The following is a 10,867-nucleotide window of genomic DNA, read 5'->3' as shown; positions in this document are numbered from 1 at the left end:
ATGAGTCTTCTCTGATTATAGTCACCAATTTCCCAAAATAACTAACTCTTACCGCTACCAGCTGCTATAGTACAAAAGTTTTCCTAAAAACGTGCTTCCCATCTATTTATAGTGTTCTAAAATTTGCTGACAAAAATACCCTCCGAGAGGTTCTGCGGTCGCACAATTTGGCTGCGGACCGCACTTTCTTCTGTTGCTCTTACAGTAGGAGGGATTCTGTAGCCGCATAATAACTTCTACGGTGCACTTTTGCTTCTACGACCGCACAATTTGGCTGCAGACTGCGCTTCAAGGAGGCTCCGGATTTGGTCTTTTGCAATTTCTCTGTTCTTTCCAAGCTTGTCAGTGCAAACAGCTTCTGCGGCCGCAAAATTTGGTGTACGGTCCGCTGCTGCTAAACTCTTCTAAAGCTTCAAGGGTAGATCTGTGGCCGCATTTGTATTTTTGCGGGCCGCATCTTCATCTGCGACTGCAGAATAAGTTCTGCGGACCGCACAATCTTTTGCACTGCTCCTCTTTGACTATTGAGCTAGGACATCTCCTTTTTGAGTTAGATTTCTTCATTGAACTCACATCCTCCAGCACGCCTGAAATTCACACAATTTCATTAGATTCGAAAACAAAAATCACTACTTTCGGACTAAAAAATAAAGCAAGAAGGTACTAATAAGTGGTTAAAATCCATACTTATCAACTCCCCCAAACTTAAAGTCTTTGCTTGTCCTCAATCAAATAGATTAGTTCCCACCTTTCTAAGTGACAGTTTATTTCAAAGAGTCAATTGTAAGTCATTCATACTCAGTTGGGACTAACAATTACCCACAATAATCATGCCTTCTCAACAAGGTGACAAAGTTTTTCAAAAAAACAAATAATATACAACTTGCATCTAATTCTAGTGTGACATTTGAGCTTCAAGAATTGGCTTCACTCATCAAAGACTCTTGTTCTTTCATGTAAATCATGGTGGACTCCTGTCACGATCCGAAATTCCCACCTTCGGACCGTGATGGTACCTAATATTTCACTTGCTAGGCAAGCCAACGTTAGAATAATATTAACCAATTTTTAAATTTATTAATAACAAAGAACGATTGCATAAGTAAAGTCTGAAATATAGTGAATAATCCTTAAAAATAATGGTGTCTAAATACCATCCCAGAATTTGGTGTCAAAAGTGCACGAGCTTCTAGAATAAATACAAATAATATCTGAATAAATTAAAGCTGTCTGGAAACAAACACATAGCTAAAGTGAAATAGACGGGAACTTCAGAACTGCGGACGCTGTGCAGTTATACCTCAAGTCTCCTCCGAGTAGCTGAAATCCGAGCAAGTCTATGGCACGCCGCTGGGACCAACTCCGAAATCTGCACAAGAAGTGTAGAGTGTAGTATCAGTACAACCGACCCCATGTACTGGTAAGTGCTGAGCCTAACCTCGACGAAGTAGTGACGAGGCTAAGGCGAGTCACTTACATTAACCTGCACGCAATATTAGTAACAACAACAGATAATAGAATTAAATCAGGTAACACATTTATAATAATTGAAGCCAACTCAACAGTCATAACCAATTATCATTTCCATCAATTCCCGTTGCAGCGTGCAACCCGCTCTCACAATATATTCACATTCAATTCTGTTGCAACGTGCAACCCACTCCCATAATATATTCATTTTCAATCCTCTCATATAATTATTTTTAATCAAGTATATATATATTGACTTTTAAATAAGTCTATTGCGGCGTGCAATCCGATCCCCCAAATATTGACTTTTAATAAGTCTATTGCGGCGTGCAATCCGATCGCCTAAATGTTGACTTTTAATAAGTCTGTTGCGGCGTGCAACCCGATCCTCCAATATGGACTTTTTAATAAGTCTGTTGCGGCGTACAACCCGATCCTCCAATATATCTATTTACCAATTCTTATAGAAGAAATTTTCCCAATAAATGCAACAATTAATATAAAATTATAAGACAACAAGCATACAATAATTATGATTTAATTATGAAACAAACAATGACAAATAGCAAATTATTATGGAAATCAGGGAGAAAATAGGCAGTTTAATATTTAATATGCTAAATGTCAAATAACAATTAAGACACATAATTCAAGTAGCATGTGACAATTAAAGCAGGAATTCAAGAATTAATATGTGACAATTATGCAAACAATTAATTTGACGACGTATAGATACTCGTCACCTCGCCTATACGTCGTTCACATGTATTTCACATAACAAATAGTTTAATGGTTCTATTCTCTCAAGTCAAGGTTAACCACGATACTTACCTCGCTTTGCAAATTCCAATAAATTACTCGACCACAAATTTTCCTTTTAAATTTGTCTCCAAAAGCTTCAAATCTATTCACAAACAATTTGATATACTCAATACGAATCATAGGAATTAATTCCATATGAATTTACTAATTTTCCGGATAAAAATTCAAAATTTATTTAAATATTTGACAGTGGGACCCACATCTCAAATCTCGGAAAAACCATGAAATCCGAACACCCATTACGAGACGAGTCCAACCATATAAAAAGTATCCAATTCCGATGTCAAATGGACCTTCAAATCTTAAATTTTTATTTTTGGAAGATTTTATAAAAATCTGATTTTTCTCCAAATATTTCACGGATTTATGATATAAACGAGTATGGAATCATGAAATATAATCAATATAGGATAAGGAACAGTTACCCCAATGTTTTCCCATAAAAATCGCCGAAAAAGCGCCTTACCCGAGCTCAAAAATGGAAAAGGGTTGAAAATGGGACGAATCCCATTTTCCAGAACTTAAGTTCTGTTTCTGGGATTTTTACCCTTTGCGAACGCGGTCAGTGCCTCGCGTTCGCGAAGCACATTTTTGTACTGCCAAAACTTTTCTCTTCACGAACACGAAGCCTTGCCAAATTTTTCCTTCGCGAACGCGATACACCCTATCCGAACGCGAAGCTTTATCGCTTAGTGCCCGGCCAGGCCTCGCCTTCTACGCGAACGCGAACGCTTCAACGCGTTTGCGATGAACACTGCCCTCTTCCCTTCGCGAACGTGGATCCCTCTTCGCGAACGCGAAAAGTAATTTTCATCTGCCTCTAGTTTCTTCTTCGCGAACGCGAGCCCCCTCTCGCGAACGCGAAGAAGGATACCAGAAGCAAATTTCTACAGTTTTTTCCAAGTCCAAAAATGGTCCGTTAATCACCCGAAACCAACCCGAGCCCTCGGGGCTCCAAACCAAACATTCACCCAAGTTCTAAAACATCATACGAACTTGCTCGCACGATCAAATTGCCAAAAGAACACCAAAAACTACGAATCGGACACCAAATCAAAGAAATTTTTAAGAAAATTTTAAAACTTATATTTTTACAACCGGACGTCCGAAGTACGTCAAATCAACTCCGATTCTCACCAAATTCGGCAGACAAGTCATAAATATTATAGTGGACCTATACCAAGTTTCGGAACCAAAATACGGACCCATTGTCAATAAATCCAACACTAGTAATTTCTTAAAAATCATTAAGCTTTCAAGCTTTTAATTTTTTATCAAAATTCCATATCTCGGGCTAGGGACCTCGGAATTCGATTCCGGGCATACGCCCAACTCCCAAATCATGATATGGACCTACCGGAATTGTCAAAACACTGATCTGAGTCCGTTTGCTCAAAATGTTGACCAAAGTCAACTCAATTGAGTTTTAAAGCTCTATTTCATATTTTAATCCATTTTTCTCATAAAAACTTTCAGGAAAATTATACGAACTGCGCATGCAAGTCGAAAAATGATAAATGGTGCTTTTCGAGGTCTTAGAATACATAATTACTTATTAAATTTAAAGATGACATTTTGGGTCACCACATTCTCCACCTCTAAAACAAACGTTCATCCTAGAACGGAGTTAGAAAAAGTACCTAAGCTGGTGAATAAGTGTGGATATTTACTCCGCATGTCCGACTCGGACTCCCAGGTAGATGCCTATACTGGCTGGCCTCTCCATTGCAATCGAAGTGAAGGATAACTCTTAGACCTTAACTGTCGGACCTGCCGGGCTAGAATAGCCACCGGCTCCTCCTCGTAAGTCAAATCTTTGTCCAATTAGACTGAGCTGAAATCTATCAACCGAGTGAACCCGACCGAGCAAGCCTGTTAGATTCCTTCTACCCAAATTCATTCATGAATAAAGAGAAAATGTACTCCGTTAATCAAATAATGAAGAGATTTTATTAACCGCTTCCATTTCATTCCCATTAACAGCATCATTCAATATTTCTAAAATAGTAAGAGTTTATAGATTTAATGAAAAACATGTTGCCAAATACCAACAGTTCTAATCCAATTTCCAACATCAAATACCACCCACAACCTGTCTACGGAGCCTCTAAGTACAACTGAAGAGTAACATGGAAATATTGGCAACAAGGCCCCGGCTATACCTCAACCACAAAGTACATGGGAAGCAAAAGATACATGACCCCGAAATGAAGTGGGGCTCACCAAATCAGCTAAAAGGAGTGTACTGCTATCACTGATCAATGCCACCTGCTGTAGAACCACCTACATCCATTAAAGATGCAGCGCCCCCGGTAAAAGGGACGTTAGTACTATCGAATAGCACTAGTATGTATAACTAGAAATCCTCTTTCAATATAGAATGCCCGTATGATCTATACGTGGAACACATAATATAATGTAATTGAAATAACATGTACAAACAAGGACAATAAAAGGGGCACCTATTGTCTGCATTAATAATGTGTCTCATTAGACCATCCTTAGTGTTCACATATCATATTATACACTTATACGTTTTATAGACCGTCCATAGTGTTTATTCATACCATACATCTATACCTCTTATACACAATGCACCTATGCGTTTCATAGACCGTCCACAGGATTTTATATCACAATGGATTTCATAACACAATGTACCTATGCGTTCATAGACCGTCCACAGGATTTCATAACACAATGTACCTATGCGTTCATAGACCGTCCACAGGATTTCATAACACAATATACCTATGCGTTTCATAGACCGTCCATAGGGTTTCATAACACAATATACCTATGCATTTCATAGACCGTCCATAGGGTTTCATAACACAATATACCTATGCGTTTCATAGACCATCCATAGGGTTTCATAACACAATATACCTATGCGTTTCATAGACTGTCCATAGGGTTTCATAACACATTGTAAACAAAAGTACAAATACGTACATCTCATAACCTTTCACACCACATATCACCTAATCCGTACTTTCAACCACTTACAACATTATTATTTCATTGGCTCTCTTGGCCATACATATGATTATTTATTTATGGCGCAATGGACGTATTTCATATTCTACACTTTCATTTCTTCCCTTTCATAGATCATCATCATAATTATCAACAAGTAGAGTATTCCAGAAATCACAACTTCAAATTCATTAGTAATGAAGGCTTTAAACGCAATCGATTTCTTTCCAATAAATGGAGTAAAATTATTGGAAATCGAAGTACAAGTTAAAATCATACACAATTTCCACTCACGAACATGTAAGAATACAAAACACATTGAAAATTACTTACAAAGCATAACATTAGCTAAAACAGCCATATATGGGCATCACTTGAGTTCATAGACTTTTAGCCGATTATATTGTCGAAGTCAATTTTGGAATAGTTGAGTCAAAGCTCATTTCATAATCTTTCTCACATTATTTCATTTCATTGGCACCATTGTCACAAGTATAACTTTCACTATTGGCACGTTGGCCACACTTTATATTTCCAATTTACTGATTTCACTTCCAACCATCTTTATAGGTTATCAACAATAAGACATTCCCAATCAAGACTTTAGGTACACATATGAGCAATTAAGAGTCTTAAGAATATTGAGATTTTCTCACACAATTTGGCATACTAGCTTTCATTTGAAATACGATTCAAGCCACAACATTTTAATATGCAACCCATACTTTGAAACTCACGGAAACATGATGCAATTTAATTCCAAGAGAGAAAGTTTAGCCTACATGCCTCAATTGAGCTTTCCTTTAATTACTACAACGTTCCGGAAATTCTAGCAATCCCAATCTCTAGGATGAAGACCTAGTGAGTTTCCTTCCTTAATCTTCCAAAACTTGAGCAAGAATTGAAGAACACCTTCTCACTCTAGGGCACTCTCTCTCACTCTAAAATATCAGATTATGTCTTAAAAGTGGCCCAAAGAGTGTATTTAACGAAATAGGGTCGGGTTCTTAAAAACTCAAAAATGGAGCTCCGGAACAAGGTATGCGATTGCATAACCAATATGCGGACCGCATATCGGTCGCATAATTGGTTATAAAATAGCCAAAAGAACTGTTTGTGTATGCGGTCACTATGCGGTCCGCATAAATATTATGCGGTCTCATAATACACCGCATAACAGTTATGCGGTCTCATAATGCACCGCATAACAGTTATGCGGTCGCATAGTCGACCGCATAGTTGCTTCCAACTGGCCCAATTAACTGCCTCACTCTGCGGCCATTATGCGGTCCGCAGAGTGGTTCTGCGGTCGCATAATGGACCGCAGAAATGCACATTTCCGCCAAAACTTTTCCTTTACTTTTCGGTGCATTGTTCAATCTAAAAAGTCCGAGCACACGTAAGCCTAGTCCGGCACCATGAAATATTATTTTCTTTGCAAATTCTACCGGGCTTTACACTTAAGTACTTCAAAAATTTTCGGGGTGTTACATTCTCCCCCGCTTAGGATCATTCGTCCTCGAATCAGGGTAAAAATCCGTCATTAGCATCTTATGCAACTCAGTTTGTTTCATACCACATTCGAGCAGCCCCAAATTTGACTAACTCCCAAAATGTCCAAAAATTTAGCCAGAGTTTCCCTTGTAACTAGGCCTATCCACCTGTCAGAGAGCCCCAGAAACACATCCTAATAACATATACGTAAGCCAACGACGTAACATAATACAAAACACACACCAACTATGACCTCACAAGCAATTATATTACCAGAACGGAACACCCTTAATGGCAATTGTTCACATGATATAAAATTCATAAAAAGTAAGTCTTATAATTTTTTCCTAGATCACAATTTTAAATACATGGTCATTCAACAAATAAGGATACTTTTTCTTCATTTCTTCCTCGGCCTCCCAAGTAGCCTCTTCAACCTGTTGCTTTCGCCATAGCACTTGACAGAGGCAATCTTAACTTCCGGACTTATCTAACAAGGATAGCAAATAGTCGCTCCTCATAATCCAATTATCCATTAACTCCACCTTCTTACACATAAACACATGAAACACCGGGTAAACGGAGGTCAATAATAGGGAAATATCATTCTCATAGTTTGGCCTATATTCTTCAAGACTTCATAAGGCCTAGTGTGACTACACATACTTTACCTCTATTAACAATTCACATAGCATCCTCATGGAGGACATATTGAGAATAACCCGTTCACTTTCTTCAAATCTAAATTTCCATTCCAAACACCCTAACTAAACCTTTGGCAGCCTCCAATAATTACTTTAAGATGTGTTAGCTTGAATATTGCCATAAAACTTCCTATCCAATATATTTGATCACGAGATAATGCTTCTTCTTTGACATGTTTGAGCCTTCAACCCCCACTAGTATCTACAAATATGGACAACGAGGTTTGAGATTGGCTAAAATTATTCAAAAATCCATCAAGGTACTGAGCACGTTATTTCAGGAGGTTATATCCTAAGAGGCATAAAGGTTACTACCAATAGTGCTGACATTGTTAATCATTGTGATGACATCATTGATTCGACACATGAGGCATGGAGTTGCCTAGTAGGCATTGATAATGTAGGGACCATGTTCATGATTCTGAGATTTAAATAAATGAGTCATTTTAGTCATGTGGCATATGAGAGGTATAATCGGAAGGATAAAGACAGTAGCGTCAGTTATTCTTGGAAAGCTATGAGTCATGAAGAGGACAACAACAATTGTTTCATTCCATACGTGCCTTGTTTGGCAATAGTAGGCCTCAAAGAGAGATAACACTTATGTGGTACCAGTTGCCTCCTGGAGTGTAGGAAAAAATCAGTTTAACTTGAAATGAGAATATTCTAACACCCTGAATGTGATATGGGTTTCAAAATACATGAAGTTGCATTATGCTCTTAACAGTAACTAGCAAAAAGGAATCTCTTCCACAAGCATACGAGGATGAAAAAGAAGTTGAGCACTTGTGATATTATTATCATTCTGACAGCTTAACCCTTCACAATAGTTGATCCTATATGAGAGGACTAGAGATACGACGAATCTGTCTTTCAATTCAACATGCTCATGATATGTGTTAGAATCTGAAACATTCACGAGTGAAACCACATAGCTAGGATATCCTAATATTGGGGTTGAGGGACTTACTTGCTGTCCCTTGACTGTTGGGGCAGTGCCTTAGCTGGTGGCCCTTGACTCCGCACCCGAAACATTCATCCGTGCCACGTCGGCACACCCCCAAATGACGCCTCCTACACTTGGGATATGGGGGCCTCTGCTGCAGCTGAGAATCCCCATTTGACTGGACCTACTGATTAGATCCCTTGTTGCCTTGGTTACTATGGCCCCACCGCTGCTGATCAGGCCCTGATGGTAGTGCTCTAGCTGAAGACTGAGCAACTGACTGTGTGGGTCCGGATGACACTCTCCTATGCAATGCCTTTCCATCATTACCCCCACTGTATGAGCCACTAAGATTTCTCGAGGATCGGGTCTTTTTGTTATTATCTAGCTCTCTCTTTATTTTTAACTTTCGATCCTCCGTAGCTTGAGCAAACGCCACCATTTTTCCATAATTCATATTAGAATTCAAAGCAGCCGTAGCAGCCTCATTAATTACCAAGGGACTAAGTCCTTGCACAAACCGGTGCACTCTAGCCTCCATAGTGGGCAACATGTAAATAGCATACTTGGACATGGGTGTTACAGTAAGTCAAATCTTTGTCCAAATTGGACTGAGCTAAAATCTAACACATAGGACGGATCACCATGATATTTCCGGAGTATAGACACATGGAACACCGGATAAACCGCTGATAAACTAGGTGGTAATGCAAGCCTGTAGGCTACTTCACCCACCCTTTCAAGAATTTCAAAGGGTCCGATATACCTAGGGCTCAACTTGCCCTTTTTTTCGAACCTCATTACACCTTTCATAGGTGAAACTCGAAGCAATATTCTTTCTCCAACCATGAATGCAATATCACGAACTTTACGGTCGGCATAACTCTTTTGCCTAGACTGAGCCGTGCGAAGTCGATCCTGAATATCTTGACCTTATCCAAGGTATCTTGTACCAAATCGGTACCCAATAATCGAGCCTCTCCCGGTTCAAACCAGGAAACTGGCGAACGATATCGCCTTCCATATAATGCCTCATATAGAGCCATCTGAATGCTCGACTGGTAGCTATTATTATAAACAAACTTTACAAGTGGCAAGAAATGATCCCAAGAACCTCCAAAGTCTATAACACAAGCCCATCCACATTAGGCACACAAATACGACCATGCATTCACATAAATCCATCTTCCCCCACAGCAACCTATTTGGCATCACCGTGCCGCACCGTGTCCTTAAGGACAAGTAAATGAGGATCATCATATTGCCTCTCTCTGATGCGCTCATATAAAGAAGACCGAGTGACTGTGCAAGCTAGAACCCGACTGGGTTCTGAAACATTTAACCTCATGAACTGATTAGCCAAAGTCTGAACATCTACAGCTAATGGCCTCTCACCAACCGAAATATTCACAAGACTGTCCATACCCACAGCCTTTCTACTCAAAGCATCGGCCACCACATTGGCCTTTCCGGGGTGATACAAAATGGTGATATTCTTTCAACAACTCCACCCATCTTCTTTGCCTCGAATTAAGATCTTTTTGTTTGAACAGGTACTGAGGGCTACGATGATCAATAAATACCTCAAACGAGACACCGTAGAGGTAATGCCTCCAAATCTTCAGCGCATGAACAATGGCTGCCAGTTCTAAGTCATGAACAAGATAATTCTTCTCGTGAACCTTCAACTGCCGCGGGACATATGCAATCACCCTTCCATCTTGCATTAATACTGCACCAAGCCCAATGTGAGATGCATCAGAAAATACTGTATATGATCCTGAACTTGTGGGTAATACCAACATTGGCGCCGTAGTCAAAGCAGTCTTGAGTTTCTGAAAACTCAACTCACACTCGTCTGACCATTTGAATGGGACACCTTTTTGGGTCAGTCTGGTCAATGGGCTTGCTATAAATGAAAACCCTTCCATAAACCGACGATAATAACCTGCTAAACCCAGGAAACTCCAGATTTCTGTAACTAAAGTAGGTCTAGGCCAATTCTGAATAGCCTCAATCTTCTTAGGATCCACCTTTATGCCTTCTGCCAATACAAATGCCCCAAAAAAGGCAACTGAGTCTAACCAAAACTCACATTTTGAAAACTTGGCATATAACTGATTATTTTTCAAAGTGTGAAACACACTTCAAAGATGTTGCTCATGCTTCTCTCGACTACTGGAGTAAATCAAGATATCATCAATGAATACCACCACAAAAGAATCCAAATAAGGCTTGAACACCCAATTCATCAAATCCATAAATGCTGCTGGGATATTTGTCAACCCAAATGACATCACTAGGAATTCGTAATGCCCATACCGAGTCCGAAAAGCTGTCTTAGGGACATCAGATGCCCTAATATTCAACTGATGGTAACCAGACCTCAAATCAATCTTCGAAAATACCTTGGCACCCTGAAGCTGATCAAATAAGTCATCAATTCTTGGCA

Source organism: Nicotiana tabacum, chromosome 23, assembly GCF_000715075.1.
Source record: "Nicotiana tabacum cultivar K326 chromosome 23, ASM71507v2, whole genome shotgun sequence".
In the NCBI taxonomy this organism is placed as follows: Eukaryota; Viridiplantae; Streptophyta; class Magnoliopsida; order Solanales; family Solanaceae; genus Nicotiana; species Nicotiana tabacum.
This window is presented reverse-complemented; position numbering follows the sequence as displayed.